Below are 27594 nucleotides of genomic sequence, written 5' to 3'. Positions count from 1 at the left end.
TCATAAACACCAGAAAACCATCCATAAACACTGGAGTATGCATCTGCATTGATCCAAGACATTCTCCTGACCTAACCACAACAGAGTTGTCATACAAGACATCTATCACTGATACATCCATAGTCAAAATTCTTTAATTGTCCCAGTAGTGTCTTTTTTTATTTGAATCCAAAATCCAATAGAGGATCATGCATTGTGTTAAGTTGTCACACCTCCTCAGTCTCGTTCAATCTAGACTTTTCTGCATGAACAAGTTTTGGAAATGTCTAAGCCAGTTGTTTCGCAGAAGGTGCCACAATATTTGTATTTCTGACTCTTTCCTCAGGATTATATTCAGTTAAACACTTTTAGTTGGAGTACTAAAAGGACAATTTGCTTATCTCATGCTTTATATCAGGAGATACATCAAGTTGGTTTGTCCTACCATCAGTGATATTTACCTTTGTAAGGCACCTTTTCCCTTTGTTTTGTTTTGCTTTTTTACCTTTTCCCTTTGTAATTAGTAAGTAATCTATGCTGTAATACTTATGAGATTATGTGAATATCCTGTTCCCCAACTGTCTTTTACCCTGTGACTTGAGAATCCATTGATGATTCTTGGTGGAATTGAATATTATTATGGTGGTTTTATGTAAAAATTTTCTACTTCTATTATTCTTTCTATATTTATTAGTATTCTCCTATAAAAAAATAAAAAAAATAAAAAAAGTATCCTCCTATAGATATTTTCCTTCCCTTTTTAATTGCCAATCTATTTATCTGTATAATTTAGAATTGGTGTGGGACTTATGGGCTGTTTTTTGAATTACTTTGTAATGCGTGTTCATATATTCTCTCACTAATAAAATACTAGATTAATCCGTCAAGGTCATGTGGAATCAAGAATTAACAGCAATGGCAAGTATAGAGAGTATAGAGAAGCCATGTCCTCTTAGAGCTAAGAGATGGCCCATGGGAAACTCAAGACATGAGCTGAGCCCTCTGGGAGAGGCAGAATTAAAGGATAGAAGCAAAGGAAGGGAATTGCAAGAATGGGCATAGCACACGCAAAGACTTAAGAGTCAGGAGAAGCTTTATGAAGAATAGCTATCTTGAAAAAGAGAATAGATTTTCAGGAGAGAAAGATGGAGGGTGGGCAGTGCCTTCAGTGTTGGGTGGAAAGTATGATGTTTTCCTGGGAAGGTAAAGGTGCTGGTAAAGAGAAGAAAAGTGGAAGGGGAAAAGTCGGGTTCTATAGAACCTGAACAGAAAATAATATGGAAGTTGGGTAGGAGGAAGACTCAGGATAAGGCATCTGGTGGAGAGATTAGAACCTAATAGGGCCATATGAAGACTTGAACTAATTGTTGGTGATAGAAGATGGAAGAAGGGAAAGCAGGTGATTGAAAATGGAAGGGGTAGTACGAAGTTCAAAAGATAATGTAGTTAAATTTAGATATGAAAAGTGAGGGAAAGAGAGACGATTCAAGATTATATAAGGCCCAGACAGAGAAGGAAATGAGAGGAGAAAAATGGAGACAGGGATGTAGCTAATCCTGATGTCAGGGACACTGTCCATAGTCCCAGATCCTGTATAAACTAGGATCCACCTGTCTACTGGCTAGATCCATATAGAGTAGAAAATATTAGGGCAGGCTTTTCAAATTTCAATGTGCATAGGAATCCGTTGGCCATCATGTTCAAGGGAAGATTCTGACTTGGTAGGCTTGGGATGGGGCATGAGATTTTGTGTACTAATGATGCTGGTCCATGGACCATACTTTGCACGGCAAGAGGCTAGTGGATTTCTATGTAGATAAGCCAGGCCTGAAACCCAAAAGTTCCTTTTTCATTCCCAGGAATAATCTTCATACCAGGAACCACCCAGATAAAGGCCAAGGACATTCTCTACCAATTACAAGTGTCTAAAGCCAAGGGCATTGTGACCATAGATACCTTTGCCCCAGAGGTGGATTCTCTAGCTTCTGAGTGTCTGCTCTGAAAACAAAGCTCCCAGGGTCTGACCATAGCCATTAAGGGTGGCTGGACTTACGATCATAGATGAAGTGAGTTTCTGTTCTGATGAATATGCTTTCCAAGGAAAGGCAGGAGAAGGCCATTTGCTCCCAAGTGCTGGTAGACAATTAGTGGGAGGCGGCTCACCAGGTCTGATGGCAGAAACCTTTTTTAAAGATTTTATATATTTATGCATGAGAGACACACAGAGAGAGGCAGGCAGCAACATAGGCAGAGGGAGAAGCAGGCTCCCTGCAGGGAGCCCAATGTGGGACTCGATCCCGAGACCATGGGATCACGCCCTGAGCCAAAAGCAGCTGCTCAACCACTGAGCCACCCAGGTGTCCCAGAAACCTTTTCCCAGTTATGCTACTGATTTGGTGTGTTCCAAATCAGTTCCTTCCCCTTTCTTGAGTGCAATTGCTTTATTTGTAAAATGAGGGTACTGAACTTCCACACCTCTGTCACTAAAGTATAATCACCCCTATGCAAAGGAGATGTATAAAGTCAGAGAGTTGTTGTGTTGTGTCTTTCTTGTAGGTAGGGAAACTGAAATATTATGCTTATATAAAAAGTAAATATATGAAGAGGTTGAATGAAAGATTAAGGGTTGAATTTTTAAGGGAAAACCTGATACTGCAAGAAAATTGAGCCTGTTGCTGGCAGGCAGCTTGGGGGAGAAAACACTTTCCATCTTTTAGGGACTGCATACCTTTAGAGTATTGAAGGTAAGAAAGACCACTTCCACCTCCGAAATTCTGATTCGGTAAGCCTTCAGATATATGAAAATCATATAACCCACAAACCACACCGGGTTTCTTTTCTTAAAGTAACCCCTCAGTTTTTAAAGTCCTTTACTTCAGCCTCAAAAGGCAAATATCATACTGAAGTCATATCTTACACTGGATTTTAAAGTCAATTAGAAGAAAATGGTGTAAATAAAGAGTATTCTCTAAAACTCCCTCAAATTGCCAAAAAGTCAATACGATATCATTTTACAGCAAGAGCCAGTGTGTCCTGCAGCCTTGGGATCATTTGCTGATCAAACACCATAGGGAACTTGCATTTATAATAGGTATAGGCTCGAGAGACTCCCAGTCTAGGAGAAGCCTCCAAGAATTAGGCACACTGGGGGACCCTACAGATTCTACCTACCATCTCAAGCTTACACAGGGGCAAATGTGCATCCTCATTTTCTCTTCCCTACCCTTCATTGCCAAGGTTATGGGGTGAAATTCCTATAAAACTGGTTCCTGTAGAAAAAAAGCTTAACAGTGTGATTATGAGCACAGTCTGAGGATCAGACTGAGTGAATTTGAATACTGGCTGGACCATTTAATGAATACATGTCTTCTGAGCCTCAATTTTCTCATCCACATAATGTGAACAATAAGAGCAGTATTCGCCTATTAGGGTTGCTTTGAATGTTGAATGAGTTCTTATTTGTAAATCATTTGGAGTATTGCCTGGAAGTACTATTTCAGTGCTTGTTACATGTAAAATAACCCACTTTATTCCTCCACCCCTTTTTTAAATGAAGAAATGTCAATCTACTTATCCAACTCACTTTCAAACTCTGTTTGATTCCTCATTGTGGGAGAACCAGTTTTCCCTCCAGTATTAGAAACCTCCAGTTTTCTGACTCCAAGCCCCATATTGTTTCTTTTGCTTCTCCGGGGATGGAAAAGCAGTAAATATGACTTCTCTCCTTTTGTATTGAATCCCTTGGCATATCAACATCCCCAAATTACACCTGTATTAAGTCAAAGACACTGGACCTAAGGGCCATCTTCTTCACCAGTGAGACCACAGGCTTACCCAAGATGGTGAAACACAATCATGGACTTGCCTTGCAATCCTCTTTCCCTTCAAGGTAGGAATGAAAGCATTGATTTATGGGCTGGGACACATATCTGGGGCAGTGTGTGTGTGTGTGTGTGTGTGTGTGTGTACATGTGGGTTGGGAAAAGAGCTCTAAGCAGAATTGACTCCATCTTGTTTCTCCCTTTTGTGCTATTTGGTTCAGTCTGATGAGAGTCTGAGAGTTAAATGCTGGGAATCCTTACTTTTTGCTGACAGAGGCTCTGATGACAAAGAGGGGACATTTAGGTCCTGCACCTTGACAGGAGGTATGTAAGAAAGTCATTGTGTCCATGTCAGTGGACTCAGAGTTTGGTGAGGAAAGACAGAATGTTTTAACAATTTCACTTGAAGTGACAGATCCTTTCCTCTCCCCAATATGGACAAGTGAAATTTAGAGTTACCCCATCATGAACTGTTAGGGAAAATAATACCTAGAACCAAGACACACCAAGCCATTGCCCCTAACCTAAAACAATCTTAGAGGCTGAAGCTGTAGCCTTGGGTTAATCTCTTAATCAAATTTAAACTAAGCCTATTTTCTCCCCTCTGCCCCATCCCCAGATAGTAATATTCAGACAAGAACAAGTTTTGTTAATAAGTTTTCTAACTTATTAACCAGACCAGAGGGAAGTCAAGGTTTTTGGTGGACCACGGTTATCTGTGATGATGCAAAGTTATACAATGATAACAACTGAATAGCAAGACCCTGGAGGAATGGGGGTGGGAAGAAGAGGGAGGCTTTCTGTGCAGTCTGAATAGCAAGAGCAAAGGCACAAAGACATAAAAAGTAGCATTTATCAAACTATAGAGACAAGGATAGCTGGTTCTCAGGGTATAGGGTAAGGGATAGACAAGAGTTGGGAAAGTGAGCAGGACCCAGATCATGCAGGATCTTGTGGGCCTTGGTATAGAGATTGGAGGGTATCTTTGAAAGAGGGGAGGTATTGGAGTAATAGCAAAGGAAAGCCCTAATCAGATTGTGTTTTGAAAAGATCACTGTGGAGGTACCTGGGTGGCTTAGTCTGTTCTGTGTCTGACTCTTGATTTCGGCTCGGGTCACAATCTGGGGTCCTGAGATAGAGCCCCATTGTGGGCTCTGCATTGAGCATTCTGCTTGAGATTCTGTCCCTCAGCCTCTGCTTCTCCCGCCCCCTGCCCCTACACATACAAACACACACACACACACACACACTCTCTCTCTCTCTCTCTCTCAAAAAATTATTTTTTAAAAGGAAAAGATTATGTGGCTGCAAGATAGAGAATGTGTTGGAAAAAGATAGAATGGCCAGCTAGAAGGTCTTAGAATAATTCAAAATGGTGGTGGCTTGGAAAAGGTGCCAGAAACATTAAAGAAGTTTAAATATTTGAGATTTTAGGAGATAAAATGGACAGGATCTGTTGTCTAGATGTGGAAGATAAGAGAGGGGCAAGGCCAACTCTCAGATTTTGGGCTTGGACAGTTTCATGGACAGTAATGGCATTCACTGAAATACAAAGAGCACTGGAGGAGAGTTAGTCCACGGGAATTAGGAAAGATTAGGATCTGCTGGGTTTGAAGTGCCTCAGGGATACTCCAGAAGAGATGTTCAGTGGGTAGTTGGGTCTGAAGCTGAGATCCTCCTAGCTAGTCATGTCTTGTGGGTGAGCCACAATCCTAAGAGAGCTGGGATAAGGGAGATTGGGTTGTTTTTCAAATCCCTTTCGTATTAATAGTAAAGTTCTTTAAAGCCATGGCCTGCTAATGGGAGGGTTGTGTTTTCTTAAGGAGTTATACACACAGAGGTCCTACAGAAGCAGTAAGGTAGGGTAGAGAAATGAAAACCCTTATCCACTCCACCTTCCAATTTTTGCCTATTGTCTACTTGTTTCTGGTCCTTGCCAAGTTGGGGAATTAAAAATTAACTCTGGGAAACTAACTAGGGGTGGTGGAAGGGGAGGAGGGCGGGGGGTAGGGGTGACTGGGTGGTGGGCACTGAGGTAGGCACTTGACAGGATGAACACTGGATGTTATTCCTTATGTTTGCAAATTGAACACAAAAATAAATTTATTATTAAAAATAAATAAATAAAATATGTTAACTGACAAAAAAATTAAGTCTTCTCCCTCTCTCTCCCTCTCTCTACCTCTCCCTATCTCCCTGTCTCTCCCTTTCTCTTTCATTTTCTCTTTCTTTCTCTTTCTCTTTCTCCATCACAAATGACAGACATCCCAATCTAAACTTCTTTAAGCTAAAAAGTAAATAAAGGAATTTATTGAATCACGAGGCAGGAAACTCCAGGGTTTGGCTTCAGACATAGCTACAGAGTCTCTGGATTCAGTTTTTGTCTCTCCACCTGTCAGCTCTGTTTCTGATATCTTTTGATGCTCTTCTCAGAAAGGCTAATCTCTTGTTATCCCCAAATGGCTGCCAGCATTACTTAGGACTATATCAGTAACAGAGTCAAATCCAAGAAAGAAGCTACAGATTTTGTCCCCATATTCCCAGCCTTAAGGAGCATTATAACTATACCAGATGAAGGCACACATGATCACGAAATAGGATTTGGCATACTCTAGGGACCTAGCATGGGAGTGTGTCTGGAGACCCACTCAAACCACATGTGCTGAGAATGAGCGGTGGGTCACCACCTGAAAACCAGAGTCCCCAGCCCTTGATCACATCCTCTCATAGCTGAGACTACTGTATTTTGGAGTTAGCAGGAAATTACTGCAACTCAAGACATTTGATATCTTCTGGTGCTTTTCGGACTCAGGCTGGGTTTTGGCTGTCTGGGGTTGTGTGCTGGAACCATGGACAGCAGCGGCTACAATCTTCAGCCATCATCTGTCCCAGTTTGACCCCAAGATCATTGAACAGGTAAGAAGACCAACCTTCTGGTATCAACAAACTCTTAGAAGAAACTCGTGTTTCAAACTCAAAAGCTGGGCCCTGCTGAGAAATATTTTATTTAACAAAAGGTCCTATAAGCATTATATAAACCTGGTTCTGGTTTTCTCAAAGTATAGAGCACTGAATTCTTCACTGTATCAGAATCACATTGGATGAAACTTTGAAGAAAATACAGATTCCAAGTCCTTCCCCACACCTATGCATCAGATTTTGTGGACTTGGGACCCTGACAACACATTTTAAGAAATTAAAGAAATCAGAGCAAGGTCACGTACCCTGGATCCTGAATCTGCCAGAGCTAGGTAGCTGGTGTGTAGTGTGTGTGTGTGTGTGTGTGTGTGTGTGTGTGTGTGTGATGGTGATATTGCTCAATTTAATGAAATGTTTAAAAACAGAGCCCTTGGAAAATGACACATCTAGTTTCTTATCCCATGTTTAACATTTATTTGTGGTTTCCTTGCTACTCTGAGCCTCACGTTCTTCATCTGTAAAATGGGAGTTTTAATAATTAGCACATCACAAAGTTGTTGGAATATAAAATAAGATGGTATAGATGAAGTGTGTGAAGATCTTAGCTCTGAGATGGCATACAGGAGGCATCCAGCAAGCAGTGGTGCTTGGTGATAAGTCACCCACGTGAACCCCCTTCCTGTACTTTCCCTTCACCTGAAAATGCTCTTTGGATCTCTATGCACACCTTTGTTTTCCATCTCAGAGGCAGACCTGCCCCTCTACCTTTCAATGTTTAGTCTGGAGAGCCTATTCTTTTTCTCTGTCCTTCTGTTAGGAGCTGTTCTCATTAATCTTTTATCCATTAAACCTTTTCTCCCATATTTTTAATCTCTCACTTTGCCCCTCTTCATTAATCTTTAATCTATTAAATATTTTCTCCCATATTTTCAACCTCTTACTCTTCACTAACTCTGCTCCCTTAGTCTGTAAACACATTCAACATTCCCCATCCTAAAAAATACCTTCCTTGCACTCTGGTGCACACTGGACTAACCCTATTGTTCCTCCCTTAGTATCAAACTCCTCTATAGAACATTTTCTGCTTACTGCAGCCACATCCTCTTCACCCAGCTTACTTCTGAATACTTCAGTCCTCCAAGGGTCTGCCCTCACCTTTCCTCTTCCTTCTAAACAATCTCCTCTACTTCCATTTCACCTGCATGCACATCCATTTGGGGGGCTCTCAAAACTATGCCTTAAGTCTAGTCTTCTCCTTCCATGCAAATTTCCCCTCATTTATCTCCCTCAAGTCCATCTGATGATCCCTCCAGCATGTCAGATTATATTTCCCATTTCTCCTTCCCTGCCTCATGTCAACATCTACCTCTCCATCATTATTTACTGTACACAATCTGCCAGTCCCTGAGGGTTAAAGCTGCACAAGGAACACTGAATCCAATCCACCTTTCCCCTCCTCACCTCCACTCCATGAGTGTCCCCAAAGTCTCAGTGTGTTTTAAGCTTGAATGATTTCAAAGTATTAATTCTACAAATTTACACACATACACACCAGCATTTGGAAGTTTATTTTGATTTATTTTTCACTTGTTACCTTTCTGAAGTTTTAACAATAACACTTTTAGCTTCAATTTCTCTTATTGAGGATGAGAGATACTGATTAAAACAAAGAATGTTAAATTAAAAACGTACTCTCCATATAATTCAACACAAAAAAACCCCTCCAAATAATCCAATTGAAAATTGGCAGAAGACATGAGCAGACATTTTTCTAAAGAAGACATACAGATAGCCAACAGACACACAAAAAGATGCTTATCACTCATCATCAGGGAAATACAAATCAAAACCACAATGAGACATCACCTCACCCTTGTCAGAATGGCTAAAATCAAGAACAGAAGAAACAACGAGTGTTGGTGAGGATATAGATAAAAAGGAAATCTGGTACACTGTCTGGTGGGAATGCAAGCTGGTGCAGCCACTGAGGAACACAGTATGGCGGTTCTGCAAAAAATTAGAAATAAAACTACCATATGATTCAGTAATTGCACTCCTATTTAGCCAAATAACATGAAAACACTATTTCAAAAGGATATATGCACTCCTATGTTATATTTTACATCTTGACTATAAAAGTAAAGTTCCTTCCCTTCATTTTCTAGATGTTGTTCAAATACCCCATCACCCAGTGCCTTGCTGCACCAGCCGCATATCGAATGATTCTATAGCACACTTCTACCAGGTATAGTAAAAGTGGTGGTGGCTGGTCAAAACAATCTTTGGGTAGGAATTTAAGGAATCCAATGTACCATCATCGATTTTTAACTGGGGTTCTTTGTGTGCATGTGTGTGTGAGAGAGAGAGAGAAAGAGAGAGAAAGAGAGAGAGAAGTGTTGGTAATTAGCTCATTAAAGCAAGACTGAGATCCAAATGAAACACTCAGTGAGCCTTGCAACATTGCAGTTTATTCTTTTTAAAATATCTTTTCTTATGAAAAGATGAATATACAGGAAAATGCATAAGATGTAAATGTATAGATTAATGAATTATTGAAAATAAAACTGTGCCACCACTCACCTGAGTCACAAAAGTAGAATATTGCCCACACCCCAGAGATCTCTTCGTGGCTCTCTATCTCCTCTAAAGGAATTTACTGTCTTGACTTTTATGGTGTTTTATTTCCTCATTTTCCCTTATAGCTTAAGGAAATTTCCCTATACAAACTATTATATTTTACTTGCCTTTGAACTTTATATATGTAATCATATACCATTCTGCAGTATCAGCATTATGTTTTTAAGATATGTCTGTGTTGTTACATGTTGCTATAGTTAATTTTCATTGCTGTGTAATATCCCATTGTATGAAAAAATGGCATGTTTTAATCAGTTCTACCATCAATGGACACTTGGAAAGTTTTCATTGGGGGACTTTAGTGATTAATGCTGCATTGAATTCTTGCATGTGTACTCTGGTATATATAAACATGCATTTCTGTAGCATTTTTTCTGGAAGAGGAATTGCTAGTTCACACTGACACTACATTTTACCGTGTGATTCTCAAAGTATTGAATCAGTCTGTGCTCCCACTAGCAAAGTAGGAGAATTCCCATTGTTCCAAACATTGCTAATATTTGTTATTGTCATAGTGTTTAATTCTGGTCAATCTGAAAGATGCAGAGTGTTACCTTACTATATAGTTTTATTTTTACATTTCCCAATATTTTCGAGTTAATTTTAGCCAAATGGATAGCTACTCTTTGAAACTTATGGGCATTTATGTATCTTTTAAAGAGTCTCAGATTAAAATAAGTACTTCAAAATTCAGAGTAACAAATTAATAAAATCATGAATGAGAAAGGAGAGATCACTACCAACACCAAGGAAATACAAACGATTTTAAAAACATATTATGAACAGCTATATGCCAATAAATTAGGCAATCTAGTAGAAATGGACGCATTCCTGGAAAGCCACAAACTACCAAAACTGGAACAGGAAGAAATAGAAAATCTGAACAGGCCAATAACCAGGGAGGAAATTGAAGCAGTCATCAAAAACCTCCCAAGACACAAGAGTCCAGGGCCAGATGGCTTCCCAGGGGAATTTTATCAAACGTTTAAAGAAGAAACCATACCTATTCTCCTAAAGCTGTTTGGAAAGATAGAAAGAGATGGAGTACTTCCAAATTCGTTCTATGAAGCCAGCATCACCTTAATTCCAAAGCCAGACAAAGACCCCACCAAAAAGGAGAATTACAGACCAATATCCCTGATGAACATGGATGCAAAAATTCTCAACAAGATACTGGCCAATAGAATCCAACAGTACATTAAGAAAATTATTCACCATGACCGAGTAGGATTTATTCCCGGGACACAAGGCTGGTTCAACACCTGTAAAACAATCAATGTGATTCATCATATCAGCAAGAGAAAAACCAAGAACCATATGATCCTCTCATTGGATGCAGAGAAAGCATTTGACAAAATACAGCATCCATTCCTGATCAAAACTCTTCAGAGTGTAGGGATAGAGGGAACATTCCTCGACATCTTAAAAGCCATCTACGAAAAACCCACAGCAAATATCATTCTCAATGGGGAAGCACTAGGAGCCTTTCCCCTAAGATCAGGAACAAGACAGGGATGTCCACTCTCACCACTGCTGTTCAGCATAGTACTGGAAGTCCTAGCCTCAGCAATCAGACAACAAAAAGACATTAAAGGCATTCAAATTGGCAAAGAAGAAGTCAAACTCTCCCTCTTCGCCGATGACATGATACTCTACATAGAAAACCCAAAAGTCTCCACCCCAAGATTGCTAGAACTCATACAGCAATTCGGTAGCGTGGCAGGATACAAAATCAATGCCCAGAAGTCAGTGGCATTTCTATACACTAACAATGAGACTGAAGAAAGAGAAATTAAGGAGTCAATCCCATTTACAATTTCACCCAAAAGCATAAGATACCTAGGAATAAACCTAACCAAAGATGTAAAGGATCTATACCCTCAAAACTATAGAACACTTCTGAAAGAAATTGAGGAAGACACAAAGAGATGGAAAAATATTCCATGCTCATGGATTGGCAGAATTAATATTGTGAAAATGTCAATGTTACCCAGGGCAATATACACGTTTAATGCAATCCCTATCAAAATACCATGGACTTTCTTCAGAGAGTTAGAACAAATTATTTTAAGATTTGTGTGGAATCAGAAAAGACCCCGAATAGCCAGGGGAATTTTAAAAAATAAAACCATATCTGGGGGCATCACAATGCCAGATTTCAGGTTGTACTACAAAGCTGTGGTCATCAAGACAGTGTGGTACTGGCACAAAAACAGACACATAGATCAGTGGAACAGAATAGAGAATCCAGAAGTGGACCCTGAACTTTATGGGCAACTAATATTCGATAAAGGAGGAAAGACTATCCATTGGAAGAAAGACAGTCTCTTCAATAAATGGTGCTGGGAAAATTGGACATCCACATGCAGAAGAATGAAACTAGACCACTCTCTTTCACCATACACAAAGATAAACTCAAAATGGATGAAAGATCTAAATGTGAGACAAGATTCCATCAAAATCCTAGAGAAGAACACAGGCAACACCCTTTTTGAACTCGGCCACAGTAACTTCTTGCAAGATACATCCACGAAGGCAAAAGAAACAAAAGCAAAAATGAACTATTGGGACTTCATCAAGATAAGAAGCTTTTGCACAGCAAAGGATACAGTCAACAAAACTCAAAGACAACCTACAGAATGGGAGAAGATATTTGCAAATGACATATCAGATAAAGGGCTAGTTTCCAAGATCTATAAAGAACTTATTAAACTCAACACCAAAGAAACAAACAATCCAATCATGAAATGGGCAAAAGACATGAACAGAAATCTCACAGAGGAAGACATAGACATGGCCAACATGCATATGAGAAAATGCTCTGCATCACTTGCCATCAGGGAAATACAAATCAAAACTACAATGAGATACCACCTCACACCAGTGAGAATGGGGAAAATTAACAAGGCAGGAAACAACAAATGTTGGGGAGGATGCGGAGAAAAGGGAACCCTCTTACACTGTTGGTGGGAATGTGAACTGGTGCAGCCACTCTGGAAAACTGTGTGGAGGTTCCTCAAACAGTTAAAAATATACCTGCCCTACGACCCAGCAATTGCACTGTTGGGGAATTACCCCAAAGATACAAATGCAATGAAACGCCGGGACACCTGCACCCCGATGTTTATAGCAGCAATGGCCACAATAGCCAAACTGTGGAAGGAGCCTCGGTGTCCAACGAAAGATGAATGGATAAAGAAGATGTGGTTTATGTATACAATGGAATATTACTCAGCTATTAGAAATGACAAATACCCACCATTTGCTTCAACGTGGATGGAACTGAAGGGTATTATGCTGAGTGAAGTAAGTCAGTCGGAGAAGGACAAACATTATATGTTCTCATTCATTTGGGGAATATAAATAATAGTGAAAGGGAATATAAGGGAAGGGAGAAGAAATGAGTGGGAAATATCAGAAAGTGAGACAGAACGTAAAGACTGCTAACTCTGGGAAACGAACTAGGGGTGGTAGAAGGGGAGGAGGGCGGGGGGTGGGAGTGAATGGGTGACGGGCACTGGGTGTTATTCTGTATGTTAGTAAATTGAACACCAATAAAAAATAAATTAAAAAAAAACAAAATAAACAAAATCACCATCATTAAAATAATAACAAATCTGAGTAAATGATGGTGGCATTAATGAGTCAAAAAAAAAAAAAAGTAAACTCAGTCATCCACACCATGGAATATTACTCAGCAATAGAAAGGAATGGACCATTGACACATACTTGGAGGGATCTCAAGGAAATTACATGGAGTGGAAAAAAGCCAGTTTCGGAAGACTTCGTACTGTGGTTCCATTTATAAAACATTTTTTTAAATGACAAAATTACAGAAATGGAGAACAGATTTGTGGTTTTCAGGAGTTAGGGAGAGGCAGAGGAAAGAGGTGGCTGTGAATATATAGGGGTAGCAGGAGGATCCTTGCGACGAAATTCTGTAACTTGGCCATAGTGGTGTTCACACAAATCTACATTGATAAATGCTTAAATTAAACACACACACACACATGAATGTAAAACTGGTGAAATCTGAATAAAGTTGATGGATTATATCTTTGTCAGCTTCCTACCTGTGATACTACACTATAGCTATGCAAAATGTCATTAGTAAGGGAAACTAGATGATGAATGTATGGAATGTCTGTAATTACTGCATAAAATTGCATATGTACCTACAATAATCTCAAAATAAAAAGTTTAAAAAGTGAAAAAAAAATTCAGAGTAACATATCTTAAATATAGAATTAAAATATTAAGGATTCTGTGACTACACTTAAGAAGCTAACTCTGAAACACAACTTGATTTTATTCATAAAGCCTCAAGCTGGTTGGATTCTGTTTCCATCTGTATTTCAAAGATCATGTTAGGCTACTTTTTGAAACATTCCCCAGTTGATTATCTCTCTCCAAGCTCAGTAAAAATCTGACCAAAGCATACCTAATTACTTCATCAGAGACTCTCCCCATTTTATCTACTTTGGATAAAGCAGCAGAAGAATGAGGAAGATACCCTCAGTGAAACCATCCCTCCCGTCCCTGATTCTGACTCTGTATGTAACAGGACAGGGTGACAAGGATAAGAAGGTGAACCAGACGTCTGCTACCTCTCTTATCCTCAAGAGCTCACCTGGCTCAGCCCCAGGCCACCTGGTACTCAGACCTTAATCACTTTTCCCATGTCCTTCAGGGAACCCATCATTATTTTGTGTTTTTTTTTATTAGTTACAGAAAATGTTATGAGGAAAAATGAAGAAGAGGATTTGCATCATACAATGTACCTACTACAAATGTTCATGGCTGACTTTTCTGCTCTCCCTGAAATTTCTTCTCTTGGGGCCACTGTCTGCAACTCTTCTCTCTTTTCCCACACTCATCTCAGTCTTCTTTGATGTCCTAAGCAATTCATTTCCACCCTGTAACTTGCATTCTCTTCTCCGAAATACAAAAGCCCTTCAAAGCACATGACCCTACTCTTCATAGGTGACGGTGCAGTTCTGTTATCATCCCAACATGCTCTTGAGGCCTTAACCCCCACCACATTATGGTTTATTAAATACCCCTCTTAGCCATAGAGAATGTGAAGGCAAGGTCTGATAAAAAAAAAGTCTTTGCCAACATTTTATGTCAACTTCCAATTTTGACCCAAACCTCTGATCCAAACCCATTAGCCTCACCACCACCACCACCCCTTGTCAGAAGAATTAACATGAACTGACAGAAAGTGAGTGACCACTTGGCTTGGCTTTGACCACCAGCAAATTGCCCAATAGGCAAGTAAGAATGTGAGTAAGCAGAAGCGCAAATGATCCAGATGACAAGGCTCTGAGTTCTTAGCACTCTGGGCCTGGGGCAGAGCACCCAAGGCTTGACCACAAGTTCTATTGTCACTTCACTTTCCTTTAAGTCTCAAGTTTCCTACCCTGAAGTACTGCACTACTGGTGGGGAGGCTCTGCTGCCAGAAGAGCAAGAGGAATGGAGAAGACGGACAGGTCTTCTGCTCTATGAGGGCTACAGACAGTAGGTAAATGGTCCTTTCTGGGTCAGTCAGGATGTGCTTAGCCACTGAGCCCAGTAGATGAGCTGAAGCATGTGTGTGCAGAGGTCCCACTCTGCTCACAGCATTGCCTGAAGCCAATGCAAGGTTTCAGAATTTTAGGCTAGTTTGCTGCAAATCAGTGTGCATGAAGACAATTCATAGTTCATCAATTTGTCAAGAGACTAATGTACTGAAAACTTTTAGACAAAACTTTGAAAGAGGTCTAAGAACATGGTGCTACCGTCCTTGTGATTATTAGCTCTAGGGAGCCCAGGAGGGGTGGTGGGATGAGAGGCTCTCTCCAGTAACATGAAGGCCACCTGCAAGTCCTGCTCACTTACCCATCCCTTCCTAGGGTGGTAACCACAGGCAATCAGGAGCTGGCCCCAGAGGTTCATTTCTGGGTGTTTATATGGACAGCACATAGGTGTGATTGTTGAACAGTAGCTGGAGTGGAGGAGGGAGCAGAGACTTTCTGAGTATACCAAACACACACACACACACACACACACACACACACAAACACACACAAACGAGTGTGGCTCTCAAAGGCATCACTCAGCCAGGTGGCAAGACATTCAGAGTATTATGCATGTCTTGAAACACAAAAACGTTATCAATGACAGTACATTTCTTCCAACACATTCTCAAGACATTTCTGTTGCTGGACAGAGCCACTTACCCCAACTCTGTTATTCCTGTAGCTGACAGGGGGATGACTGCCATCTTGGGAGCTATAGAAAAATAGCTATTTTAGTCTCAATTCATATACCTGTCTGACTTCTTGTGCAAAAATAATTATTTTAAATAATCAGTTAATTGGTCTTAGGCTTCCACGCCTAAGAAATATTAAGACTCTAGGTTTGTCCTTGTATGGTTCATAGTTTATATTTGGACAAGGAGGAGGGTGGATGTGAACTATAATACACCCATAACCCAGGTCCCTTTGCATCAACTATTTGCAGCAACAGGATACTCCCTTATACTCCCTCATAGCTACTTTCATAGCTACTGACTCACTCTATTTCCTACATGCCTGCACTGTAAGCAGCAACATAGCAAAGGGGAAAGAGCTTTCCCTCTCAGAAACTCAGAACCTGGTTCAAATCTCAGCTTGCCAATTACAGGCTTCATTGCCAATAACAGTCTCTGCTCCCTCCTCCATTATAGGCTTCAAGGCGACAGGCATAGTATTGAACCTTCCAGAGTCTCTGCTTCTCTGTTTCCAAAATGAAAATATAATCCAGTCTTGCTGGGTTGTGATAAGAGAAATGAAATGATGTATATAAAGCTCTGGCTAAATTCCCAACTCCTTGTATATGCTTACCTTGCAGTTACTCGTTTCCAAGTAAGTATTGTGCTAGATGCTAGGATAGTAGACATGAATGGGGCAATCTTTATTCTCAGGATGCTTGTTATCCACTGAGAGAAACAGATAAGTATAAGATAAGTGTCATAATTACCCCCCCCCCTTTTATAGAGGAGTAGATCTAGGGGGATTAATTGGCACATGGCTGGAGTCAAGACTCAAATCCCGGGCTGACTTAGTTTTAGAAAGCATGATATTTTAGCGTCCTTATTCCTACCGTAAAGGAGGAATAAAGTTCATCAGGAAGAGAAATGAGGGTAGGGTAGTTCCCTAGTAGAGGGGACAACACAATCTGAGTACTCTCAACACATTTTCAAGTAGTTGAGACAGGGTTCCTATCACTGTTTAACAGCCTGAGTAAATGTTAAATGGCTTCATGGCCTTCCTCAAGCAAACCAACACATGTCTTACATACAGTGGGCACTCCACACCTCACATTACATACCGACAGCCCCAGGCTCACCTATTTGCTGCCATTTGTTGGCCCCTCCAGCTGGACCTAGTAGCCCCTAGGAACTTGCCCAGGCTTAGCCCATGTCCAGTTCAGTGACTATCTGCTGACCAGAGTTGGGTCAATGCCCTGAGCCTAGAATCTGGACCTTCTCACTTCCCCACTAGGACTCTTTGCACAGCATTAAATGACATAGATGAGTGAGGATGCTGTGTGTGCTTCCTGATGCTTTGTAATCAGCCTGGACTCTTTGACCAAACCCATTCTCTTTTGTTAATAGGAAATAAGTTGTGGTACTTCCCAGGGAATGAAGATCAAGCGGGGTTCCCTGGAGAAAGCCATCCCCCCTTTGACATCCAAGTCTGGTCCTGAAGGCATTTGGTGGGAGCATTTAAGGATTAGCTGGGATTGGACAATTGTGTGACACCCACCCCACCCCCAACCCTAGACATCGTCCTTCCTCCTCTCTTCCTATTTCCCCTGGATTTCTTGAGGCAGCTTCAGTTGATAACTGCAGTATCCTGGGCATGAATACTGCTCAGTCGGGAAGCCTGAAGCCTCACACACAACAGATGGGATCAGAGCACCTGGAGGGAGCTCTGGCAGCTCTCTCCATCAGCTGGTGCTTCTAGATTTTCCTGATCTTGAAGCTTGAAGACACACCTTGTCATATCTGTACATCATCAAACAAATAGACTCATAACTTGGGTTTCACCATTTTCTGATTTCAGAGACTTCCTACAGTTTTAATCTTTTTTCTGATAGGGCTCCTCCCCACATTTATTCTCACTGGTGTCACACAAGTAGGTAATGTTTGGGTGAGGGAGGTGTGCTAGGGTGGCCCTGCAGGGTGGGATTCATAGGCCCCTTGCTCCAGATCATTGACGACAAGGGAAATAGCCTGCCACTCAACACTGAAGGCTACATTGGCATCAGTATGAAACCCACAAAGCCCACTGGGCTCTTCATGGGCTATGATGTAAGTGGTAATCCTCACCTCCCCCCTCCAGGCCCCCCAAATCCCTTCAGGGAGCTATATGGGTGCTAAGGGGGGTGGATTCAACTCTGTGTCATGAGCCTTCTACACACCTCCCTTCGTTCACTCCAACTCAACAAAGCCTCTTCTAATTAATCTCTAAGTAAGCTCATAGTGTGTGTGTTCCCAGATCCTTTCCTGTCCTAAGCCATCTGGCATTTAAGTGCTGATAGGGTGGAAAGAAGCCTGGCTTCAGAAGCACCAGACTTGTTTCCAATGATTTCTTGAGCTTGAGTGTACAAGAACCTTTGACTGGCTTCAAATCCTACAGTCCCACTCACCAACAGGGTGTGTGCAAATCTCTTAACCTCGCTGAGCCTCCAGGATGCACCATTGTCCCCACTTCACAGAGGAAGAAAGAGTCCATTGGAAGTTTTGTTTGTCTTCCCCTGTGTGGGGGTGGGCAGTCTAGGATTTCCAAACCCTACATAAGAAATCCAGGGATTACATAAAACTGTGATAGGCTCTAAGGAAACCTGAAACTCTTGACCAAGCAAATTCTCAGCTTCCAAATTTGGTCAGGGGCAGATCTTGAAATTGATATCAGACCCATCTCCTTTCTCCGCAGGAACAGCCATTGGTATCACTGTTGTCCTCACTCTATGGTCATGGTGCTGCTCCTTTTGTGATATTATTGCCCAAAAGCAAATATACAGGCCCTAGCCTTAATTCACAGTAGCACAATTTTAAGCTTGGATAAAAGAAAAAATAAACACAGAGTAACATTTATATAGATCAGTAGTTCTCAACTCTGCCTATATGTTAGAATCATTTGAGGAGATTAAAAACAAATAATTCTTGATTCCAACCACAGAGATTCTGGTTAAATTAAACTGGAATGTTTCAGAGCAATGGCATTTTTTTAGATTGCAAATATTTTATTTTACAAAGATGTCCTCATCTATGCCCACCACACCTAAATACATATATATCCCATTTCACATGCTCTCATGATTATAATATGTTCTCCCTCTTCCACTGAGATTTGTTTGCTTTTTTCCTTTTACTGATGTAAAACATATAAAATCTACTCTTTTCACCATTTTTAAGCATAGAGATTGGTGGCATTGAGTAAATGCCATTACCACCATGCATCTACAGAAATTTTTTCCATCCCCAACAGAAACTCTGTGCCCGTTAAACAATAACTGCCCCACTCCTCCTTGTATCCCCAGCATTTGGTAACCTTTAATATACTTTTTGGCTTTAAGAATTTGCCTATTTTAGGTACCTCTATTAAGCGAAATTGTACATTTGTCATTTTGGGTCTGGCTTATCTCAGCACATGTTTTCAAGGTTCATCCATGTTATAGCATGTGACCAAATGTCATTTTCTAAAGGCCGAATGGTATTATATGGGTGTACCATATTTTGTCTATCCATTAATTTCTTAATAGACATTTAGATTATTTCCACCTTTTCACTACTGTGAATAATGCTGCAATGAATACTGGTTTGCAAGTATCTATTTGAGTTTCTGCTTTTACTTCTATTGAATATATACCCAAAAATGAAATTCTTATATGATAATTATATATTTAGCTTTTTGAGGAACTGCCAAATGTTTTCTACAGTGGATGCATCATTTCGTATTTCTATCAGCAATGCACAAATATTCTAGTTTCTCCATATCCTTGCTACTCCTTATTATTTTCAGATTTGTTTCTTTTTTGTGTGTATAAAAATCATTCTAATGGGTGAGAAATGGTATCTCATTGTGGTTGATTTGCATCTCCCTAATGACTAGTGATGTTGAGCATCTTTTCATGTGCTTATTGGCCATTTGTGTATCTTCTCTGGAGAATTGTCTATTCAAGTCTTTGCCTATTTTCTAAATTGGATTGTTTTGTTATTGATTTGTAAGAGTTCTTTGTATATTCTGGATATGAGTCTCTTATCAGATATATGATTTGCAAATATTTTCTCCCATTCACTACATTGCCTTTTTACTCTTTTGAAGTGTCCTTTCATGTGAAATTTTTAAAATTTGATGAGGAACATTTTATCTATTTTCTCCTTTTCTTTCTTGTGCTGTGGGTGTCATAGTCAATAATTGCCAAATCCAAATTCATGAAGATTTCCTCCTATGTTTTCTTCTAAGAGTTTCAGAATTTTACCTCTCATGTTTAGGTTTTTTATTCATTTTGTGTATATAGTATAAGGTAACAAATGTTCATTTGCATCTGAACATCCAAGCTTCACAGTACCATTTGTTGAAAAGATTGAGTTTTCCTACTGAATGGTCTTGGCATTCTCATCTAAAATCTATTGACAATATATGTGAATGCTTCCTTATGGGTTCTCTATTCTATTCCAATCATTTTTGTGTCTTTTTTTTATGCCAGTGTCACACTGTTTTGATTACTGTAATTTTGCAGTAAATTTAAAAACCAGGAATGAGGGGCACCTGGGTAGCTCAGTGGTTGAGCATCTGCCTTTGCTTCAGGTCATGATCCTGAGGTCCTAGGATTCAGTCACACGTCAGGCTTCCCAGAGGGAGCCTGCTTCTCCCTCTGCCTATGTCTCTGCCTCTCTCATTATGTCTCCCATCGAATAAATAAATAAAATATTTTTTAAAAAAATCAAGAATGCAAGCTCTTCAACTTTCTTCTCCCTTTCAAAGATTGTCTTAGCTATTTAGAATCCCTCAAGATTGCATATGATTTCTCATTCATTTGGAGAATATAAATAATAGTGAAAGGGAATAGAATGGAAGGGAGAAGAAATGGGTAGGAAATATCAGAAAGGGAGACAAAACATAAAGACTCCTAACTCTGGGAAATGAACTAGGGGTGGTGGAAGGGGAGGAGGGTGGGGGGTGGGGGTGAATGGGTGACGGGCACTGAGGGGAGTACTTGACGGGATGAGCACTGGGTGTTATTCTGTATGTTGGCAAATTGAACACCGTTAAAAAAATAAATTTATTACTTAAAAAAAGAATTTTAGGATGAGTGTTTCTTTTTTTTTTTTTTTTTTTTTAGGATGAGTGTTTCTATAACATTGAGATTTTGATAGGTATTGTACTGAATCTGTAGATAGCTTTGGGTAATATTGTCATCTTAATAATTTTAAGTTTCCAAGCAATACAGTAAATCTTTCCATTCATTGATGGATGGAGCTTTTCACTTTCTTGACTAAATTTATTCTTAGTTTTATATTCTTTTTGATGCTACTCTAAATAGAAGAGTTTTCTTAATTTCTTTGGGCTATATATAATATCTTCTGGTTTTTAGTTCTTTGTTCATTTTTTCCATTAGTTTTTGATCACATTAAACATATTTGACTTATTATTTTTCCTTCTAAGTTTTTATTTAAATTCCAGTTATTTACCATACGCTGAAATATTAATTTCAGGAGTAGAATTTAGTGATTCATCACTTACATACAACAGCCAGTGCTCATCATAACAGGTACCCTCCTTAATCTGCATCACCTATTTCACCTGTTCGCTGGCTTCACCACCCCCCAACCTCACCCCTCCTCTCTGGTAACAATCACTTTGTTCTCTACAGTTAAGAGTCCATTTCTTAGTTTTCCTTTCTTTATTCCCTCCATGTTTAGGTTTTTTTCTTAAATTCCACATTTGTTTCTTGAACTCTAGAAATCAGATTCTCCCACTTTCCTAGGGGTTGAGGTTGCTGGCATTTTGTTATTGTTTTGGTTTTGGTTTTGGACTGTTGAAGGCTATAGTAGTCCTTTGTTGTGGTACTTTTGCAAACTCTTTAAAGAGTGTTGTTTGTCATGTGTGATCACTGAAGTTTATGATCCCTTAGTTCATCTTCAGTTAATGTTTTGACAGAGATTTCCTTGAGTGGCAGGAGCTCAAATGAACAGAGTAAAACATCACCAACCAAAAAAGAGAGAAAACAACCACTGTGCAGACCAGCTCAGGGTTGGAACACAACTTCACCACTTAGCTGGACCTGCTCTGAACCTAGGGATCAGCCTGAGATGAAAGCTTAAGGTCTTCTCAGGACTTTGCTGAGCATGCATCTTGCCCAAGCAGGTTCATGGCTGCCTAAATTCCCTCATGTACATAGCTGTCTTGAATATCCTAATTTCAAAAAAAGAAAAATCTCACCCCAGCACTTCCCTCAGATCTTGAAGGTCTATTGTATATCTCCACCCATAATCTCTTACCTCAGGTGCCTTCACTTTTGTAGTCTGCCCAGTAACTTCTATAAGCAGCGCCTGCTGCTTTTTTTCCATGTGTGTTCTGAGTTATAGAAAATGAGTACCTTATAACTGTCCTTCAAGCAGCTCCCAGATAGGTTAAAACAAGTGCACATAATAACCATTATTTTACTTTAAAACATCTGTTTTTTTTTTAAGTTGATTTGGTATCACAAGAGGGACAGTATCATTTTCCAAAAACAGAAGGCAATTATAACCGTAACTATAATGCAAATAGACAATTCTTCTTGAATTCTAGCTAACGCCATGCTGAGTGTAGAGCCTTACACGGGGCTCGATCTCACAACCCTGAGATCATGACCTGAGCCAAAATCAAGAGTCATCTGCCCGGCCAACTGAGCCACACAGATACTCTGCAAACATACAATGATCTTAAAATAAACAGTTTAATTAGACAAATAAAAGCCCTATAGGTTTCCAGAAGGATCAGATGAGGTAGTATTTTGGGAAGGAAATTCATTGAACAAAAGTTTATTGACACCTCTCATTTGTCCAGGCACTATGTGAATGCTAAGCTGAGTACAATAAATAAAATAAACAAGGCCTGTGTCTAATGGAAAGTTTATTCTTTTTTTTAATTTATTTTTTATTGGTGTTCAATTTACTAACATACAGAATAACCCGCAGTGCCCGTCACACATTCACTCCCACCCCCCGCCCTCCTCCCCTTCTACCACCCCTAGTTCGTTTCCCAGAGTTAGCAGTCTTTACGTTCTGTCTCCCTTTCTGATATTTCCCACACATTTCTTCTCCCTTCCCTTATATTCCCTTTCACTATTATTTATATTCCCCAAATGAATGAGAACATATAATGTTTGTCCTTCTAGAGTACCACACAAAAGTGAGTTAGTGCTTTAGAAAACTATCCTTAAAATTGGCTCAGTATTGTCCACTAATTGACAAGTAGTGTTAATTGGGTACTTGGATATAATGAAAATAGACTCAAAGAGATTACAAAACTTGCCCAGGTGCCACATGGAGCCAAGGGCAGGATCCAAACCCAGATCTGAGCACCAGATTGTGGCTCATCATCTCTAAACTCATTGCCTTCAACAAAGGAGTGGTGTTCTCTTTGCAGGAAAATCCAGTAAAGACAGCTGAAATAGAGTGTGGGGACTTTTATAACTCTGGAGATAGAGCAACTATGGATGAAGAGGGCTACCAAAAAAAAAAAAAAAAAAAAAAAGAAGAGGGCTACCTGTGGTTCCTGGGGAGGAACGATGACTTCATCAAAGCCTCTACGTAGGTGTGGCTGACCTGAACTAGGAGGATTCACCCTCATTTGCCTCATAGAATCTAGCTTGTCCCAACATTCAACCATGCGTGGTGATGGGACTCTCAGGCTAACTCTGAACAGAGCTCTGTCTCAGGGCCCTTTTCTAGGGATATCTGTGCACCTCCCCCCACCTCTGCATCCAGAAAAATCAATCAAAATGTAGCTCAAGATGGTCTGCAAGAGGAACCATAATAAGACATTATGCAATTTGAAGGATTTAGACAGAAGACTTTACTTAGGCCCCATTGGCTAAGGAAGCTTACTCTATGTTTAGCTCCTCTAATGGGACACAACACAACGTTGAAAAAAATAATAGCAACACAGAAACCTTTATGGGGCACTTACCATGGGAAAGCATGCTCTGCAGTGCCTTATACAACCCACTTCTCAATGCTAGAAGATAGATGCAATTTTGCCCATTGATAGATGAGGAGCTGAAATGCTGACTGTGAAGAAAGTTCCCTAAAGTTTCAAAGAGTACTGGGTACAACCCAGATTTACCAACGTTGTCTGTTTCCATGTCAGTTGTCCCTAAATGTTACGTGATTTAGAAAGAAAATTAAAAATTATACATTGCACCAGAGTAACAAGTTCCCTTGGATATTTCAGGGAAATTGAATTTGTTTACTTTTAAAATTTCTAAAACATGCTAAAATAATGGGGAACAGCATGCAGAATTTGCATGACTGTTTAAGATAAAGGTTAAGGCTCCACTAGGTTTCATGCCAAGGGTGGTTGCTTGAGCCAAGTCCCTGAGCTCAGAGAGGACTAAACATTCACCTGACCAAAAGCAGTGAGGTGAGAAACTCTGGGTAGTCGGTGAGGGTTGTATTTCTCAGGGCAGGGTGCCCATTCTTCATGTGTGGGGCCCATGACAAAGCCAGGCGACAGATATCTGGCTCCCCGTGACACTTATCCTGCATGCCAAGGGAGGATGTGACCCTCCAAAACATGAGACTTGAGGGTATGGGTTACCAGGCCCTGGCACCTGCTCAGAAACCCAGAAGGAACCATTGACCCTCCAGGTACTGCATCCGGCCCGCAGAGGTGGAGAATGCCCTGGCTGAACAGCCAGCAGTGGCTCAATCAGCTGTGGTGAGCAGCCCGGACCTGATTCGAAGGGAGGTAAGAAGGAGGACACAGAGGTCATCGTGTCTGTGTGTGGGTCCTGGAGGACACGTGTAGGGGAACCTTCCAAGAGGTCTCATCTCCCCTGCCTTGCACCTAGGGTGGAGGGAGGGCCCAGGCGGTGTGCATATGCATTTACACTGTGTGGTCACCAGAGGACAGTGTGGCCTCAACTGTGTATGACAGAAACTGATGCTTGAGAATGTGGCTTGCTGCTGGGGCTGCTGCTGCCAACCTCCTGTTTACTGAGCCCTTCTTACCTGCCAGCTCATCTCTCCCTCACAGTAACCTAATTAATTAAGGGCTCCGATACCCTATTTTAGACATAAACAAGCATAAGGAGATTAAATAACTTGCCTGATCACAAAGCTATTAAGTGGTGGAGCTGGAATGGGAATCTGAGCTGTCTGGCTCCAGAGCATGTACTCATGCATTCAACTACTGTGTGCTGAATTCCTACTGTTTACAAGGGCCTGTGCCCTGTAGTAGGAACATAAATAACACAAAAATAATTACCAACATTTATTTAATGCCCACAGAATTCTGCCTACAATAATAGTAAAAATGGTGCTGATAATGATAGGAATAAAAATAAATTTAAACTAGTTTCATGTTTTATATGAATTATCTCAATGAATCTTTTTTAAATATTTATTTATTTGAGAGAGAGAGAGAGAGAGACAGAGCGCACAAGCAAGGAGAGGGAGTGCAGGCTCCCCACTGAGCAGGGAGCCCGACTTGTGGGGTGGGGTGGCACTCATTCCCAGGACCCCTGGATCATGACCTGAGCTGAAGGCACATGCTTAACCAACTGAGCCACCCAGATGCCCCAATCTCAATGGATCTTGACATACATGCTCTGAGGAATGAAGCTGTCTGTTCCCACATCACAGAGAAGGAAATGGAGGGCCAGAGAGGTGAAATAATTTTCCAAGGCAAAGAGTAGAAATTGGAAGCATGGAAAACTGGTCCTGTTATTTTCCAGAGGTTCAGCTGTCAAGTTGTTTTTCCATTTATTTCATAAACATTTACTTTTTAAACTACACACTTGGTTGTCACTCCTGCTGAGCCTCCACTCTGGTTCTCCACTGCAGGTGGTAAAGGCATTTATCGTCCTGGTGCCAGATTTCCTGTTGCATGACCAGGACCAGCTCATCAAGGAGCTGCAGCACGTGAAGTCAGTAACAGCCCCGTATTAAGTACCCCAGGAAGGTGAGTGAGGGCAGAGGGATGGGATCTGGTCCCCTCCACTGGGCCCTGGGACTCTGCTGTCCCAGATCCATAAGGTGGCTGGGCAGAGCTTATGTAGCCAAGGAATGAGCATTTTTTCTACCGGATTCAAGTTAGGGGTTAATCAGATGGAACCTCTATTCTGTGTCAGAAAACAAAAAGAATCCATGGTTGGTATGTCAACCTAAAGAAAAAAAATCAGTCAAGAGCCTAAAAATATCTGGGAAGGTTATTTGTAATCTTGCATAATTTGAAAAGGAAATTCAAGTCAACAACTCCCACACTTTTTAAAAACATTATTTGGGGACGCCTGGGTGGCTCAGCAGTTGAACGTCTGCCTTCAGTTCAGGGCATGATCCTGGGTTCCAGGATCAAGTCCTGCATCGGGCTCCCTGCAGGAAGATTTCTTCTCCTTCTGCCTGTGTCTCTGCCTCTCTCTCTGTGTCTCTCATGGATGATTAAATAAAGCTTAAAAAAATAAATAAAAACACTATTTGTATTAAGAAATATATACTAAATTGCAACCCAATACGTATGTTGATACATAAAAAAACAAAAGCTAACAGAATAATACTTATTCTAGCATAAAATACTTTCTGATAGTTATTATTCTACCTCATTTGTTTTCAATGCCACGTGTGACCTATGAAAATGTTCCACAATAGAGAAATGATTAAATTATTCATGGTATTTAATGCTGTCCTATGATTTAAAAAGATGATGCAGATCTTTTATTTGTAACATAAAACATCACAAAAATATCTTATTAAGAGACAAAGCAGACTGTGAATAAATATATATAATATTATTTGATGTGCTGAAAAAGACATTTGACAGGATACCTGTAAAAAAAAGTTAACATGTCCTTCTTTGGTAATACTATATTACTGTGTTTTATGAAGTTTATAATCGAGACATAAATGTATACAGCGAATATTTATTGAACATTTAGTGTGTGTTCCAAGCTCTGGACTCAAAGATCTCCATGTATTGTTATTTCATTTAATCCCCTCCCAACCTGAGATCGTACAACCACCTATTTTACAGAGTAGAAATGGAGGCTCAAAGACTCAAACCAAATTGCCTGAGGTTGGAGCGAATCAAAGGGCAGGGCTAGAACTCAAACCCATGTGTATCTGACAACAGAGTTCACGCTCGAATGTTAAGCTGTGCTGCTTCATAGAGAGCAGAACAGAGGATGCATACCAGTTAGGATGGACTGGATGTTACAGTGAGTAACCAGTAGTCCCATGTCCTAGGAGCTTCTAATAAGGGAGGTATCTTTCTTGTCCTGCCACATGTCTACATGGTCTTCCTGGGACCAGGATAAAAGAGAACCCACCATAGGTAGCTTCCAGGAGCCGGGAGAGATGGCCAAAGGAGGTGGCCAGACTCCATTGTTCTGTTCCAGGTGGCACACCTCACTCGCACTCACATTTCACCGGTCAGAGCGCATCACAGGGCTGCATCCAACTTCCCTCGTCAGAGGACACCCTGACATGCTTGGTGGAGCCTACTGAGGCTACCACATGGTTCCAGCCCGTCCATGGAACTGCACAGGGGCAGAGGAGGGGCATGGGGCATCGGTAGGAAATGACAGTAGGACTAAGTCAGGAAGGGTTTGCTTTATCCTCACCAGGTGGAATTTGTCCCAGAGCTGCCCAAAACCATCACTGCAAGATTAAAAGAAGTGACCTTCAGAAAAAAGGGATATGGTCAGATGTAATCAGCAAAACCCTCAGAAACCACTGTGTCATCTTGGCCAAATCCCTGATTGCCTCAATTTCCCCACTCTGAGAACGGTGAGGAGGGCAGTGTTGGGCATTGATTTGTAAGAGCATCAGGAGTGCCCACGTTCCAGCATCTTTGTTCTTTCAAATTGATGTCAGCTACACTCCTGCTTCCATGTCCCCGAGGAGTGCTCAGAATGTGGCTGGGGTAATAAACTGACATCAGCATCCAAGGGGACCTTGTGTTGTGCTTTTATTCTTTGAATGAACTGGTGCTACGTGCT

At 40.7% G+C, this 27594-nt stretch overlaps 1 pseudogene; it reads left to right on the top strand.

Moving 5' to 3' along the window:
- The window catches only part of LOC112679047 (acyl-coenzyme A synthetase ACSM1, mitochondrial-like), a 28491-nt pseudogene extending 952 nt beyond the window's left edge, over nucleotides 1–27539 (top strand).
- Nucleotides 27540–27594: the final 55 nt, after the last annotated feature.

The sequence above is a fragment of the Canis lupus genome, chromosome 6 (assembly GCF_003254725.2).
Source record: "Canis lupus dingo isolate Sandy chromosome 6, ASM325472v2, whole genome shotgun sequence".
Lineage (NCBI taxonomy): Eukaryota > Metazoa > Chordata > Mammalia > Carnivora > Canidae > Canis > Canis lupus.
This window is presented reverse-complemented; position numbering and strand designations above follow the sequence as displayed.